Source organism: Arachis stenosperma, chromosome 5 (assembly GCF_014773155.1).
Source record: "Arachis stenosperma cultivar V10309 chromosome 5, arast.V10309.gnm1.PFL2, whole genome shotgun sequence".
NCBI classification, from domain to species: Eukaryota; Viridiplantae; Streptophyta; class Magnoliopsida; order Fabales; family Fabaceae; genus Arachis; species Arachis stenosperma.
In genome coordinates this window covers 90,589,324-90,606,912 of record NC_080381.1, presented here as the reverse complement: position 1 = coordinate 90,606,912, position 17,589 = coordinate 90,589,324, and the positions used below count along the sequence as shown (strand labels likewise).

The 17,589-nt window shown below is 36.8% G+C and overlaps 1 non-coding gene across 1 annotated transcript; it reads right to left on the bottom strand.

The window, feature by feature from the left end:
* Window positions 1–13,963: 13,963 nt before the first annotated feature.
* LOC130932252 (small nucleolar RNA R71) lies at window positions 13,964–14,071 on the bottom strand. The gene has a single exon (XR_009067410.1). It is a non-coding gene; the product is annotated as a small nucleolar RNA R71 (small nucleolar RNA).
* Window positions 14,072–17,589: the final 3,518 nt, after the last annotated feature.

The following is a 17,589-nucleotide window of genomic DNA, read 5'->3' as shown; positions in this document are numbered from 1 at the left end:
CAGATTCATGCTCTGTTCTGGCGTTAAACGCCAGCCAGATGCTCCTTACTGGCGTTTAAACGCCAGTAAGCTCTTCCTCCAGGGTATGCTATTTTTTATTCTGTTTTTAATTTTAGTATTTGTTTTGTGACTCCACATGATCATGAACCTAATAAATCATAAAAGAACAATAAAAATATAGATAAATAAAAATTGGGTTGCCTCCCAATAAGCGCTTCTTTAATGTCAATAGCTTGACAATGAGCTCTCATGGAGCCTCACAAATCATTAGAGCATTTTTGGGACCTCCCAACACCAAACTTAGAATTTGAATGTGGGGGTTCAACACCAAACTTAGAGTTTGGTTGTGGCCTCCCAACACCAAACTTAGAGTTTGATTGTGGGGGCTTTGTTTGACTCTGTATTGAGAGAAGCTTATCGTACTTCCTCTCCATAGTTGCAGAGGAAGATCCTTGAACTTTAAACACAAGGTAGTCCCTATTCAATTGAAGGACTAGCTCTCCTCTGTCAACATCAATCATAGCTCCTGCTGTGGCTAGGAAGGGTCTTCCAAGGATGATGCATTCATCCTTCTCCTTCCTAGTGTCTAAGATTATGAAATCAGCAGGGATGTAAAGTGGCAGCTTGTCCTCAAAGATTCCCAGTTTCTCTACCAATCCATAAGCTTGTCTTATTGACTTGTCTGCCATCTCTAATGAGAAAGTGGTAGCTTGTACCTCAAAGATTCCCAGTTTCTCCATTACAGAGAGTGGCATAAGATTTATACTTGACCCGAAGTCACACAGAGCCATCTCAAAGGTCATGGTGCCTATGGTATAGGGTATTAAGAATTTACCCAGATCTTGTTTCTTTTGAGGTAAAGTTTGCTGAACCCATGTATCTAGTTCACTAATGAGCAAGGGAGGTGCATCTTCCCATGTCTCATTACCAAACAACTTGGCATTCAGCTTCATGATAGCTCCTAGATATTGAGCAACTTTCTTTCCAGTTACATCTTCATCCTCTTCAGAGGAAGAATAGTTTTCAGAGCTCATGAATGGCAGAAAGAGGTTTAATGGAATCTCTATGGTCTCTATAAGAGCCTAAGATTCATTTAGGTCCTCAATAAGGAACTCCTTCTTGTCTGGAAGACGTCCCATGAGGTCTTCCTCATTGGGATTCACGTCCTCCCCTTCCACTCCAGGTTCGACCATTTTGATTATGTCAATGGCCTTGCACTCTCTTTTCGGATTCTCTTCAGTATTGCTTGGGAGAGTACTAGGAGGTGTTTCAGTGATTTTATTACTCAATTGGCCCACTTGTGCCTCCAAATTTCTGATGGAGGACCTTGTTTCGCTCATAAAACTTAAAGTGGCCTTAGACAGATCAGAGACTATATTTGCTAAGCTAGAATAGCTTTGCTCAGAATTCTCTGTCTGTTGCTAAGAAGATGATGGAAAGGGCTTGCTATTGCTAAGCCTGTTTCTTCCACCATTATTAAAGCCTTGTTGGGGCTTTTGTTGATCCTTCTATGAGAAGTTTGGATGATTTCTCCATGAAGAATTGTAGGTGTTCCCATAGGGTTCACCCATGTAATTTACCTCTGCCATTGCAGGGTTCTCAAGATCATAAGCTTCTTCTTCAGAAGATGCCTCTTTAGTACTGTTGGATGCATTTTGCCATCCATTCAGACTTTGATAGATCATGTTGACTTGCTGAGTCAACATTTTGTTCTGAGCCAATATGGCATTCAGAGCATCAATTTCAAGAACTCCCTTCCTCTGAGGCGTCCCATTACTCACAGAATTCCTCTCAGAAGTGTACATGAATTGGTTATTTGCAACCATGTCAATGAGTTCTTGAGCTTCTGCAGGTGTTTTCTTTAGGTGAATGGATCCACCTGCAGAATGGTCCAGTGACATCTTAGAGAATTCAGATAGACCATAATAGAATATATCCAAAATGGTCCACTCTGAAAGCATGTCAGAAAGACACCTTTTGGTCATCTGCTTGTATCTTTCCCAAGCTTCATAGAGGGATTCACCATCTTTTTGTTTGAAGGTCTGAACATCCACTCTAAGCTTGCTCAGTTTTTGAGGAGGAAAGAAATTAGCCACAAGGCCGTGACCAGCTTATCCCAAGAGTCCAGGCTATCTTTATGTTGTGAGTCCAACCATGTTATAGCTCTGTCTCTTACAGCAAAAGGGAAAAGCATGAGCCTGTAGACTTCAGGATCTACTCCATTAGTCTTAACAGTCTCACAAATCTGCAAGAACTCAGTTAAAAACTGGTAGGGATCTTCTGATGGAAGTCCATGGAACTTGCAGTTCTGTTGCATTAGAGCAACTAGTTGAGGCTTCAGCTCAAAATTGTTTGCTCTAATGGCAGGGATTGAGATGCTTCTTCCATCAAACTTGGAAGTATGTGTAGTATAATCACCAAGCATCCTCCTTGCGTTATTGTTGTTGGGTTCGGCTGCCATATCCTTTTCTTGTTCAAAAATTTCAGTAAGGTTGTCTCTGGATTGTTCTACTTTAGCTTCTCTTAATTTCCTCTTCAGAGTCCTTTCAGGTTCAGGATCAGCTTCAACAATAATACCTTTTTCCTTGTTCCTGCTCATATGAAAGAGAAGAAAACAAAGCAAATATGGAATCCTCTATGTCACAGTATAGAGATTCCTTTATGTGAGTAGAAGAATAAAAGAATAGAAGAGGAGAAGAGAGAAATCCGAACACAGAGAAGAAGAGAGGGTTCGAATTTTTAGATGAAGAGAAGTGTTAGTAAATGAATAAATAAATAGAAGAAGATGAGAGAGAAAAATTCAAAAATTGTTTTTGAAAAATAGTTAGTGATTTTCGAAAATTTGGAGAAGAAATAAAATTAAAATTTGGAACAATTAGTTTAATTAAAAGAATTTTGAAAAAGAGGGAGGTAATTTTCGAAAATTAGAGAGAGGAAAGTAGTTAGGTGGTTTTGAAAAAGATAAGAAACAAACAAAAAGTCAATTGGTTTGTTGAAAAAGGTTTGAAAATCAATTTTGAAAAGATAAGAAGTTAGAAAATATTTTGAAATCAAATTTTTGAAAAGGATATGATTTAAAAAAGATATGATTGAAAAGATATTTTGAAAAAGATTTGATTTTTAAAATTAAAATTGATTACTTGACTAACAAGAAACTAAAAGATATGATTCTAGAATTTAAAGATTGAACCTTTCTTAACAAGAAAGTAACAAACATCAAATTTTTGAATCAATCACATTAATTGTTAGCAAAGTTTCCAAAAATTTGTATTAAAATTAAGAAAAAGATTTTGAAAAATATTTTTTTTAATTTTCGAAAATATAAAAGAAAAATAAAAAAGATTTGATTTTTGAAATAGTTTTGAAAAGATAGGATTTTTAAAATTGAAAATTTAACTTGACTTATAAGAAATAGCTAAGTTTTAGAAAAGATATGTTTTCTTCTCCCTCTCTTCACTTCGGTGCCCTTCTTTCAATGTGGTAGGTGAAATGAGTTGAATGGCTCATTAATGATGCTTATATATGTTGCGCTTGGGCCAAACTTAGACCCGATTCAACCGCTTAGCGTTTTTGGTTCATTTAATCCAACTTTAGGCCAAAACTTTTAGAATAAGTGACTGGTTTTCAATTCTAAATATTTTTCTACGTTTTCCTGCAATTTTTACTTCGCACTCGTAGTATCAGACAGACTTAAACTGATACTGCTGGTTAAATTACCAATACGCGTTTTTACGCAATTTTTCGTAGAAAAATACATTTTTCCACTCGCAAAAATTCACTGAATTCAAATCTCACCTTTAAATTTACAAATTAATATTTCTAAATTTTTGAACATATTTCGGATAATTAAATTATTTTAGTTTAATTAAACGGTTAATTAAACTCAAGTTCTTACAATCCTACTCTAGTGGAGGTAATGGCAGTGACAGCGGCACAACAATAAAACTAATTGATACCTTAGCCTTATTGTACCCATGGAAGATGGGGTTTGTATGACAAAAGTACCCATGAAGTTTACGAATGCTGACAAAAGTACATATAAACTAAGGAAATTAATGATGTACCCATGGAAGATGGGGTTTGTATGACAAAAGTATCTAAACCCTAATTTTTTTGTTAATTTTTTAATAAAATTCCCAAACTACCCTCACTCTCAATCTCAACTCACTTTTTCAACCTTCCATAACCCAACTTGTACCTTTAAAACCTTTGTCATGGAGTCTAAAACTACTCCTATAATAGACCAGGCCAAAATCAATGGTGGTGGTGGTGGTAGAGGACTTCGACCGATTCCTAGCAGATAAATTTAGTATGGTGAGCTCTTTTTCATTTTTTTCGCCAATCCCTTCACACAAAGAAAGCCTTCAAATTAAGAAAAAAAGGAAAAAACAAATGAAACGATTAAAAACTGTTCCTTTATGATTCTTTCTCTGATTCTTCATCGGTATTGATTGATTCTTTTGTTAATCTCGACGCTGCAATCCTCTGTTGCGTTATTATTCAAAATTTTCACCATAAAAGGTTCATTTCATCTGTTGTAGGAGTAGTTTTGGATTCCATAGCAAGTTTTAAAGGTGCATGTTGAGTTATGGAAGATTAAAGAAGTGAGTTGAGGTTGAGGGTGGGGATAGTTTGGGAATTTTATTAAAAAAATAAACAAAAAATTAGAATTTGGATACTTTTGTCATACGAAACTCATCTTCTATGGGTACATCATTAATTTCCTTAGTTTATGGGTATTTTTGTCAGCGTTCGTAAACTTCATGGGTACTTTTGGTAGTTTTTTCAACTAGCATAATATATAATAAATTTTTAGAATGTTATACTTAATTGTATATGTATAGTATTCTAGAGTATTATTGAGGTTGCTCTAGATGATTCCGAAAGGTTCTAGAATATCCCTAAAAGTTTCAGAAGACTCTAGAAGGTTCTAGTAGATTCTAGAAGGTTATAGAATATTCTAGAAGAATGTGAATATATATAAAAATATGAAGTGTGATGTAGAATAATCTAGAAGTATTTAATAATATGATAAATTAGCTATGTGTAATAAAGAATTTGGATAATCGATCTACATCATTGATTAGATTAGATCCGAACTGTCTATTCAAAGTTACTTTTTTTAGCAGAAAGGAAACATCTTTCAAGTATTGTCATGAAAAGGATTTCTTTTTTATGCAAGAAAGTATTACCTCAAATCAAAAGTAATGCCAGCATCATCAATCTCCAAAAAATGTTATATTTGGATATTGCATTTTGTATGTTTAGACAACATTTTTAAAAGATTATCTCATTTTCCTGAAACGTTGTGTGATGGATTCATTCTTTTATATTTTAGGTTGGCAAACTAATTAATAAGGTTCAAAAATTTATTTCTTATAATCATATTTCAATTTCATTTATAATGAAATTATTCATTCTTCTATATGATGAAACCTATAGGAGAACAATAAGTAAGAAAATAACTCACAGGAATGAGAGTGTTGAGTTAAGAAATTAACTAAATTAATTAGTGATGACAAACATTATTTTTGGGCAAAATAAATAATTAGTGTTGAGTGCTAATAATTACATGTTGCTAATTATTTATTAAATGTTGCAGGCCAAAATTCAATCCTATAGCCCAAATTGGAATGAAAATAAAATATCAAGGCTAGTAGGCTGGTTAATCAAGCAAAGCCCAAAAGGAAACAAAGCCAAAGAAATCAAATGAGTTGCCTAATGGATATTCGATCCAAGCCTGATTTGATTTCAGCAAACCCCTCCATCTTGCTTCTAAAGCAACGCTCCTTTTCACTATCTCAGTCAAATCACAGAACTCAGAAAAAGTAAGAAAGAGAGTTTAGCTCCTAAGCTTGTCACAGAAGAAGAAGGTAAGAGAAGGTTAAGCAAAGAAGGGTATGGTCTAATCAACCATTTCAAACCACATCAAGAAAACATAAGAAGCTAAAAGGTAACCCATTTCCTTATACATGCAACATATCTTCTTCTCCTCTTTCCAACACTCTGCTCAGTCCAAAATGTGAAACAAAGGAAAACTGATCTGTGTTCTTCACTGCTGTGTATCTACGGTCACAAGTGATACTTGGGGACCAAGTTGGGTTTCAATGGTCAAGATCTGGGTTTACCATTGAAGAAATTCCTTTCTGCTGATAATGTGGCTTTCGATCAAGGCTGGTGGGCTGGTTAATCAAGCAAAGCCCAAAAGGAAACAAAGCCAAAGAAATCAAACAAGTTGCCTAATGGATATCCGATCCAAGCCCAATTTGATTTCAGCAAACCCCTTCATCTTGCCTCCAAAGCAACGCTCCTTTTCTCTGTCTCAGTCAAATCATAGAACTCAGAAAAAGTAAGAAAGAGAGTTTAGCTCCTAAGCTTGTCACGGAAGAAGAAGGTAAGAGAAGGTTAAGCAAAGAAGGGTAAGGTCTAATCAACCATTTCAAACCACATCAAGAAAAGATCAGAAGCTAAAAGGTAACCCATTTCCTTATACATTCAGCATATCTTCTTCTCCTCTTCCCAACTCTCTGCTCAGTCCGAAATGGGATACAAAGGAAAGTTTATCTGTGTTCTTCACTGCTGTGTATCTACGGTCACAGGTGATACTTGGGGACTAAGTTGTGTTTCAGTGGTCAAGATATGGGTTTACCATTGAAGAAATTCCTTTCTGCTGATAATGTGGCTTTTGGTCAAGATAGAGAAGTCAGAAGCAAAGTTCCCACTTTGAGGATTACTGGGAAAAAGTGAACGGCTGGGTTGGTGAAGCTCAAGGCTTAAGAAGTTGACCTAGGGAGAGCAACCAAGCAACATGCAAGGAAATAAAGAGGTTTTCTGTTCATTCAGAAACCAAGGAGAGATAACCCAGTGAATTGAGGTTTTGTTCTGTGAAGAAGTTCTCTGAAGAATTTCATCTACTTGGACATGCTTTCTTTCAAAGAAGCATTCTGCCAAAAATGAAGAACTAAATCAGAGACATGCAAATCTGGTTTATCACATAGCAAAGAGGTTTTTGATGAGTCAATCTCCTTCATGTTTTACAGATTGTAATTTTCTTTTTAATGTTTATCTTTCTGTAATTTTTTGAGTGAAAAGGCATATTGAGTGAGCTCAAGTAAAAGCCAATGAGTGGAAAAAGGTTGAGTGAAACAGTTGAGAGAAAAGCCTAGAGTTAATTTCAGATTTCTTTAGGTAAGTCTGTGTCTTGCATCTTGTACCAGTGAGGTACCCCTTTCTTAGTTGGGTGAGCACTAAGAGTGAAGAATTAGGTATTAGCATAGCCAATGTCAAGTTAGGTTAGAACTTGAGTGTGAAAGGATTGTGTCAATCCTATGGAATTGGTGTATGTAATACTTTTAACTATAGTGAAAATTCCTCCATTGTTGTGGAATAGACTGGACGTAGGTTGCATTGCACAAGGAATTTTCGCTGCTAAGTTCAAACAGAAGCAAAATTGAAAGTTTGTTTAAAAAAGTCATAACAACCGGCCACCTTTCTTCAATGGGAAGAACTATGCCTACTGGAAAGAGAGGATAAGGATCTTCATCCAATCCATTGACTACAACATATGGAAGATTATTGTGAGCGGTCCCAAGATCCCAACAAAAATAAGTGTTGATGGAGTGGTGACACCAAAATAAGAAGCTGAATGGAATGAAGTAGATAAGAAGAAGATGGAGCTGAATGCTAAAGCAATCAACCTTCTTTACTGTGCTATCAGCTTTGAAGAGTACCGGAAGATGTCTAGATGCAAGACAGCCAAAGAAATCTGGGAAAAACTCCAGGTTACACACGAAGGCACTAAACAAGTCAAATAAATGAGGATTGATATGTTGCGAAAAGAGTACGAGATGTTTAACATGAAGGATGGAGAAAGCATTGATGAAGCGTTTGAGAGATTCTCAATCATAATCAACAATGTTGATGCTATGCGTACAAACTACTCAGAACAAACCTTGGTAAGAAAACTCCTTAGAAGCCTCACAAAAAGAATAGGAAACCAGTGCCACTGTCCTAACCAAGAGCAACAACCTAAGTCCCATAACCTATGATGAGCTGGAGGAAAACTCATTGCCTATGAAACCACACACATAAACCCGGACTCAAAAAAAAAAGGGAATATCCCTCAAGTCAAAAGTAGAACCCAAAGAAAGTGAGTCTAGTGATGGTATTTCAGATGATGAAGTCATGTTTTTTGTTAGGAAATTTAGAAGAATGATGAAGAACAAGGGCAAGTACAAGGGCTCAAGCTCAAAGGAACACAAGATAGACTTGATCAAGGTGACGTGTCATCATTGTAAGGAGGCTGGACACTTCAAGCTAAACTGTCCAAAGCTCAAGAAGGAGGACAAAAGAAAGAAAGAAATGAGAAGAGTGCTCATGGAAGCTTGGGAGGATCTTGAGAATGACTCAAATAAAGAAGAAGAATTTGAAGGTGAAGATAAAGACTGCTTCATGGCTGGAAACAACAATCTTGATGTGGTAAATTATTATGATTTGACCATTGATGATTTACATGCTATTATCGATGAAAGAGATGTGTTAAGAGCTGAAAATGATTTTTTAAAAGAAAAAGTGAAGGAAATTGAATGTACTTTGGACATTATTGAAAAAAATAGATTTCTAAAATCTGAACTTGAAAAATTAAAAGGAAAGCACATTGTGGATCCTTCTCATGAGTTAATTGCTGAAAATAAAAGATTAAATGATATGATTAAAAGGCTAAATGGTGACTTAGCAAAATTTGCTCAAAGTTCTAGTAACTTGGACAAATTACTTGAAAAATCTGGTTTAGGTTACATAACCAAGGAAAGTGTAGTTTTTAATGATTCCACTATAAAATTTGTGGCTTCTTCATCAAAAACTAAATCTCCATCCAACCAATCTGGTTTTGGATATGCTCCCACACTTGAGGAGAAATTTGATGAAGTCCACACAAATGAAATTGAACCTTCACCAAAAACCGAACCCATTTCAAACAGGCCAGGTTTGGGATTCAACTCGAAAAATGAGGTAGCTTTCAAGAAACCACCTTTTTACAACAAAACCACATTTTCGAAAAATCCCAAAGTTTTCAAAAATTATGGTAAAAATGCTTTTGCAAAGAAGAATAATTATAACAAAAATCAGTTTGTCAAAAGAAATGCACATCTTCCAAAAACCAGAAAATTTCAATCATTTAATCATTTCCAGGATGGTAGCTTATCTAAATTTCAGCAACATGCATCAGAAAATCACTGTTTTAATTGGAAAAAATTTGGTCACTCATATGCACAATGTTTCATTGAAAAAAGAGTTATGGGAAACCAAATTTATAATGTTGTTTGTGATTTCAATGCACTTGGACAACCAAGATGGATTAACTTCAAAGGATCCAAATTAATATGGATACCTAAGGTTACTTGAAGCTTTTCATGCAGATTTGCCTAGCATCCAAGAATAAAAAGGATATGTGGTACATGGATAGTGGATGCTCAAGGCACATGACTGGAAGGTCAACTTATTTCATCAAACTGAACAAGTATGATGGAGGTTTTCTGACCTTTGGAGATGATGGTAAAGGTAAAATTATTGCTGTTGGAAAAGTAGGTAATGAACAATCTACTTTCATTGATTCTAAGTCAGTTGTGTGATTTAGGATATTTAGTGACTTTCAAAAGACTTGAATGCTGTGTTGTAAATGAAAAGACCAATGAAGTGCTTTTTGTTGCCAAGGGTTTTAATAATGTGTATGGACTTACCCTTGATGAACTAAAGGATCAAAATGTGGCTTGTTTTCATTCTAAAGATTCTGAAAAGTGGCTATGGCATAAGAGATTGGGCCATGCAAGTATGTTTCAAATAAACAAACTTGTAAATAAAGGGTTAGTAAGAGGTCTTCCTTTGATAAGGTTTGACAAAGACATCACTTGTGATGCTTGCCAAATGGGAAAACAAACAAAAAGTTCTTTCAAACCAAAGGAAGACATCTCTACTAAAAGATCACTTGAATTGCTACACATTGATTTATTTGGTCCAACAAGAACTCAAATCCTAGGTGGTAAACATTATGGTTTAGTGATTGTGGATGACTATACTAGGTTTGGTTGGGTTTTATTTCTTCCACACAAAAATGAAGCCTTTTCGGCATTTGAACCATTTTGCAAGAAAATTCAAAATGAAAAGAATTTGAAGATCTCTTCAATAAGAAGTGATCATGGAACTGAATTTGAAAACAATTTATTTGAATCCTTTTGTGAGGAATTTGGAATATTGATGAGCGGATAATTTATACGCTTTTTGGCATTGTTTTTAGTATGTTTTTAGTATGTTTTAGTTAGTTTTTATTATATTTTTATTAGTTTTTATTTAAAATTCACTTTTCTGGACTTTACTATGAGTTTGTGTGTTTTTCTGTGATTTCAAGTATTTACTGGCTGAAATTGAGGGACCTGAGCAAAAATCTTATTCGGAGGCTGAAAAAGGACTACAGATGCTGTTGGATTCTGACCTCCCTGCATTCAAAGTGAATTTTCTGGAGCTACAGAAACCCAATTGGTGCGCTCTCAATTGCGTTGGAAAGTAGACATTCTGGGCTTTCCAAAAATATATAATATTCCATACTTTGCTCGAGATTTGATGGCCGAAACTGGAGTTCCAAATCAGCTTCAACATTCTCGGCGTTTAACGCCGGAACTGGCACAAAAGTGGGAGTTAAACGCCCAAACTGGCACAAAAGCTGGCGTTTAACTCCAAGAAAAGTCTCTACACATGAAAGCTTCAATGCTCAGCCCAAGCACACACCAGGTGGGCCCTGAAGTGGATTTTTATGTCATTTACTCATTTCTGTAAACCCTAGGCTACTAGTTCTCTATAAATAAGACCTTTTGCTATTGTATTTTCATCTTGGTTCTTCTGGTTCCCTCTCTGGGGCCGAAGCCAATGATCACCATTATCACTTATGTATTTTCAATGGTAGAGTTTCTACACACCATAGATTAAGGTGTGGAGCTCTGCTGTACCTCGAGTATTAATGCAATTACTATTGTTCTTCTATTCAATTCAGCTTATTCTTGTTCTAAGATATTCATTCGCACCCAAGAACATGATGGATGTGATGATTATGTGACGCTCATCATCATTCTCACATAGGAACACGTGCCTGACAACCACTTCCGTTCTACATGCAAACAAGGCTTGAATGTTTATCTCTTGGATTCCTTAATCAGAATCTTCGTGGTATAAGCTAGAATTGATAGCAGCATTCTTGAGAATCCGGAAATTCTAAACCTTGTCTGTGGTATTCCTAGTAGGATTCAAGGATTGAATGACTGTGACGAGCTTCAAACTCGCGATTGTGGGGAGTTAGTGACAGACGCAAAAGAATCACTGGATTCTATTCCGACATGATCGAGAACCGAAGATGAATAGCCGTGCTGTGACAGAGCGCGTTGAACATTTTCACTAAGAGGATGGGACTGTAGACATTGACAACGGTGATGCCCAACATACAGCTTTCCATGGAAAGGAGTAAGAATGATTGGATGAAGACAGTAGGAAAGCAGAGAGACGGAAGGGACAAAGCATCTCCATACGCTTATCTGAAATTCTCACCAATAAATTACATAAGTATCTCTATCTCTATTTTATGTTTTATTTATCTTTTAATCATTAATCCTCCATAACCATTTGAATCCGCCTGACTGAGATCTACAAGATGACCATAGCTTGCTTCATACCAACAATCTCCATGGGATCGACCCTTACTCGCGTAAGGTTTATTACTTGGACGACCCAGTGCACTTGCTGGTTAGTTGTGCGAAGTTGTGATAAATAGTTAAGATTGCAATTGAGCGTACCATGTTGATGGCGCCATTGATGATCACAATTTCGTGCACCAAGTTTTTGGCGTTGTTGCCGTGGATTGTTTGACTTTGGACAACTGACGGTTCATCTTGTTGCTTAGATTAGGTATCTTTTCTTCAGAATTTTTAAGAATGAATTCTAGAGTTTCAAGGTGATGTTCTTATTATCACAAAAGCTGATTGATTCTCATCAATTTAGCTATTGAATGTAATGTCCTGCTGAAGCTTGGCCTGACATGTCTAATCCTTTTTAGACTGAAGCTTTAGACTAACATTGCTTGATTCCTGGAAATTCTTATTAAGAATTTTGATATCCTTATTTTCTTTTCCACTCAATTTTCGAAAAATCCAAAAAAAATTTATAAAATCTTAAAATCAAAAATATTTTTATGTTTCTTGTCTAATTTTAAGTTTGGTGTCAATTGCATGTCTTTATTCTTCTAATTTTCGAAATTACATGCATTATGTTCTTCATTGATCTTCAAGTTATTCTTGATGATTTCCTTGATCTGATCTTTAAATTCTCTTGTCTTGAGTGTTTTGTTGTTTCTCACATGCATTCTCAATTTGTTAGTGTCAATAGTATACAAACTTCTAAGTTTGGTATATTGCATGCATTGTTTATTTGATCTTAGTGGCATTTTGATTATTCCTCATCATTAAAAAATCCAAAAATTTTTAAATTGTGTCTTTTCAAGTCAATAATACAGAGAATTGAAGATTCAGAACATATAGTAGAGAAATTACACAGAAAAAGCTGGGCGTTCAAAACGCCCAGTGAGGAAGGAAAACTGGCGTTTAAACGCCAGCCAGGGCACCTGACTGGGCGTTAAATGCCAGAATGGTATCCATTCTGGGCGTTTAACGCCAGGATGGCACAAGAGGGAAGATTTTGTTTTTAATTCAATTTTTTTTCAAGTTTTCATAATTTTTCAAAATCAAATCTTTTTCAAATCATATATTTTCAATCATATATTTTCAAAATCAATTTCTTTCCATTTTTCAAAAATACTTGCTAACAATTAATTATTTGATTCAACATTTCAAGTATATTGCCTTTTTTGTTGAGAAAGGTTTAATGTCTGAATCATATATTTTAAATTTCTTGTTAGCCAAGTCATTAATTTTAAAAATCAAATCTTTTTAAATTGTTATTCAATCATATCTTTTCAATCATATCTCTTTAAAACCATAACTTTTCAATCATATCTTCTTAATCACATCTTTTTCAAAATAGTTTTCAATCATATCCTTTTGATTTCTAATTTCAAAATCTTTTTCAAAATCACTTTATTTCTTTCCCAACTTTAATTTTCGAAAATCATCAATCAAATTTTCAAAAATTTCTTTTAATTATTTTAAAATCTTTTACTTTAATTTCAAAAATTCTTCCCCTCTTCTCACATCCTTCTATTTATGGACTAACACTCCTCCTCAATGCACAATTCGAACTCTATCCCTCTTGATAAGTTTGAATTCTTCTACTTCCTCCTTCTATTCTTCTTTTCCTCTGACACCTCAAGGAATCTCTATCCTGTGACATAGAGGATTCCATACTTTCTTGTTCTATTCTCTTTCATATGAGCAGGAGCAAAGACAAAAGCATTCTTGTTGAGGCTGACCTTAAACCTGAAAGGACCTTGAAGCGAAAGCTAAGAGAAGCTAAAGCACTACTCTCTGTAGAGGACCTAACAGAAATCTTCAAACAAGAAGAAGACATGGCAGCCGAAAACAACAACAATGCCAACAATGCAAGGAAGGTGCTGGGTGACTTTACTGCACCTACTCCCAACTTCTATGGGAGAAGCATCTCTATCCCTGCCATTAGAGCAAACAACTTTGAGCTTAAGCCTCAATTAGTTTCTCTAATGCAACAGAATTGCAAGTTCCATGGACTTCCATTGGAAGATCCTCATCAGTTTTTAGCTGAATTCTTACAAATCCGTGAAACTGTCAAGACCAATGGGGTTGTCCCTGAGGTCTACAGACTTATGCTATTCCCTTTTGCTGTAAGAGACAGAGCTAGGATATGGTTGGACTCACAACCTAAAGAAAGCCTGAACTCTTGGGAAAAGCTAGTCAATGCCTTCTTGGCAAAGTTCTTTCCACCTCAAAAATTGAGTAAGCTTAGAGTGGAAATCCAAACCTTCAAACAGAAGGAAAGTGAATCCCTCTATGAAGCTTGGGAAAGATACAAACAATTGATCAGAAAGTGTCCTTCTGACATGCTTTCTGAATGGAGCATCATAGGTATCTTCTATGATGGTCTGTCTGAACTGTCCAAGATGTCATTAGACAGATCTGCTGGAGGATCTCTTCATCTGAAGAAGACGCCTGCAAAAGCTCAAGAACTCATTAAAATAGTTGCAAATAACCAATTCATGTACACTTCTGAAAGGAATCCTGTGAACAATGGGACGAATCAGAAGAAAGGAGTTCTTGAGATTGATACTCTGAATGCCATATTGGCTCAGAACAAAATATTGACTCAGCAAGTCAATATGATTTCTCAAAGTCTGTCTGGAATGCAAGCTGCACCAGGCAGTACTAAGGACGCTTCATCTGAAGAAGAAGCTTTTGATCCTGAGAACCCATCAATGGAAGAGGTGAATTACATGGGAGAACCCTATGGAAACACCTATAATCCTTCATGGAGAAATTATCCAAATCTCTCATGGAAGGATCAACAGGGACCTCAACAAGGTTTCAACAACAATAATGGTGGAAGAAACAGGTTTAGCAATGGCAAGCCTTTTCCATCATCTTCTCAGCAACAAACAGAGAATTCTAAGTAGAGCCACTCTGACTTAGTAACCATGGTCTCTAATCTAATCAAAACCACTCAAAGTTTCATGACTGAAACAGGGTCCTCCATTAGAAACTTGGAGGCACAAGTGGGTCAGCTGAGTAAGAAAGTTACTGAACTCCCTCCTAGTACTCTTCCAAGAAATACAGAAGAGAATCCAAATGGAGAGTGTAAGGCCATCAACATGGCCGAATTTAGAGAGGAGGAAGAGGCAGTGATCGCCACTGAGGAAGACCTTAATGGACATCTACTGGCCTCCAATGAGTTCCCTAATGAGGAACTATGGGAATCTGAGGCTCACACTGAGACCATAGAGATTCTATTAAATTTACTTCTGCCATTCATGAGCTCTGATGAGTATTCTTCCTCTGAAGAGGACGAAGATGTCACTGAAGAGCAAGTTGCTAAGTACCTTGGAGCAATCATGAAGCTAAATGACAAGTTATTTGGTAATGAGACTTGAGAGGATGAACCCCCTTTGCTCACCAAGGAACTGGATGACTTGACTAGGCAGAGATTACCTCAAAAGATACAGGACCCTGGGAAGTTCTCAATACATTGTACATTAGGCACCATGACCTTCGAGAAGGCTCTGTGTGACCTAGGGTCAAGCATAAACCTCATGCCTCTCTCTGTAATGGAGAAGCTAGGGATCTTTGAGGTACAAGCTGCAAGAATCTCCCTAGAGATGGCAGAAAATTCAAGAAAACAAGCTTATGGACTTGTAGAGGATGTTCTGGTAAAGATTGAAGACCATTACATCCCTGCTGATTTCATAGTCCTAGAGATTGGGAAGTGCATGGATGAATCCATCATCCTTGGTAGACCCTTCCTAGCCACAGCAAAGGCTGTGATTGATGTTGACAGAGGGGAATTGATCATTCAAGTGAATGAAGAATTCTTTGTGTTTAAGGCTCAAGGATATCCCTCTGTAACCATGGAGAGGAAGCATGAAGAGCTTCTCTCAAAACAGAGTCAAACAGAGCCCCCACAGTCAAACTTTAAGTTTGGTGTTGGGAGGCCCAACCAAATTCTAAGTTTGGTGTTGAACCCCCACATTCAAACTCTAAGTTTGGTGTTGGAAGGTTCCAACATTGCTCTGAACATCTGTGAGGCTCCATGAGAGCCCACTGTCAAGCTACTGACATTAAAGAAGCGCTTGTTGGGAGGCAACCCAATGTTATATTTATCTATTTTCCTTTGTTATTTTATGTTTTCTATAGGTTGATGATCATGTGAAGTTACAAAAACAATTGAAAAAGCAAAAACAGAATGAAAAACAGAAAGAAAAATAGCACACCCTGGAGGAAAAGCTTGCTGGCGTTTAAACGCCAGTAAGGGCAGTAAATGGGTGTTTAACGCCCAGTCTGGCACCATTCTGGGCGTTTAACGCCAGAAAGGGGCACCAGACCGGCGTTTAACGCCGAAACGGGCACCAGACCGGCGTTTAACGCCAGAAAGGGGCACCAGACCGGCATTTAACGCCAGAAAGGGGCACCAGCCCGGCGTTTAACGCCGGATTGGCAAAAAATCCACTTGGTGCAGGGATGAGATATCCTTGACACCTCAGGATCTGTGGACCCCACAGGATCCCCACTTACCCCACCACTCTCTTTTTTCTTCAATCATTCACCAATCACCTCAACACTTCTTCCCCAAAAACCCCTCACCTATCAAATCCCACCATTTTCTTCACCACTCACATCCATCCTTCATAAAATCCCACCTACCTCACCATCCAAATTCAAACCACTTTCCCTCCCAAACCCACCCATAATGGCCGAACCCTACCCCCCTCTCCACTCCTATATAAACCCATCTTCACTCCTTCATTTTCACACAACCTAAACACTACTTTTCCCCTTGGCCGAAACACAAAGCCCCCCTCCATCTCCTCTATTTCTTCTTCTTCTACTCTCTTCTTTCTTCTTTTGCTCGAGGACGAGCAAACCTTCTAAGTTTGGTGTGGTAAAAGTGTTGCTTTTTGTTTTTTCATAACCATTTATGGCACCTAAGGCCGGAGAAACCTCTAGAAAGAGGAAAGGGAAGGCAAAAGCTTCCACCTCCGAGTCATGGGAGATGGAGCGATTCATCTCAAGGGTGCATCAAGACCATTTCTATGAAGTTGTGGCCAAGAAGAAGGTGATCCCCGAGGTCCCTTTTCAAACTCAAAAAAGGTCAATGTTAATCAAAGGTTGGACCAAGTCCTCATGGATATCTGTGTGGAAGGAGTTCAATGCAAACAGTAGATCCCACTCATAGACATGAGCATGAGGAAATTCCTCATCATGAAATCCCTGAGATGCCTCAAGGGATGCACTTTCCTTCACAAAACTATTGGGAGCAAATTAACACCTCCCAAGGAGAATTAAGTTCCAACATGGGACAACTAAGGGTGGAGTACCAAGAACATTCCATCCTCCTCCATGAAATTAGAGAAGTTCAAAAAATCATGAGAGAGGAGCAATAAAGGCAAGAAAGAGACATTGAGGAGCTCAAGAACTCCATAAGATCTTCAAGAAGAAGAACGAGACGCCATCACTAAGGTGGACCCGTTCTTTAAACTCCTTGTTCTTTATTTTTCTGTTTTTTCAAATTTTTATGCTTATGTTTATCTATGTTTGTGTCTTATTACATGATCATTAGTGTCTTAGTGTCTATGCCTTAAAGTTATGAATTTCCTATGAATCCATCACCTTTCTTAAATGAAAAATGTTTTTATTACAAAAGAACAAGAAGTACATGATTTTGAATTCATCCTTAAAACTAGTTCAATTATTTTGATGTGGTGACAATAATTTTTGATTTCTGAATGTATGCTTGAACAGTGCATATGTCTTTTGAAATTGTTGTTCATGAATGTTAAAATTGTTGGCTCTTGAAAGAATGATGAAAAAGGAGACATGTTACTGAGGATCTGAAAAATCATAAAAATGATTCTTG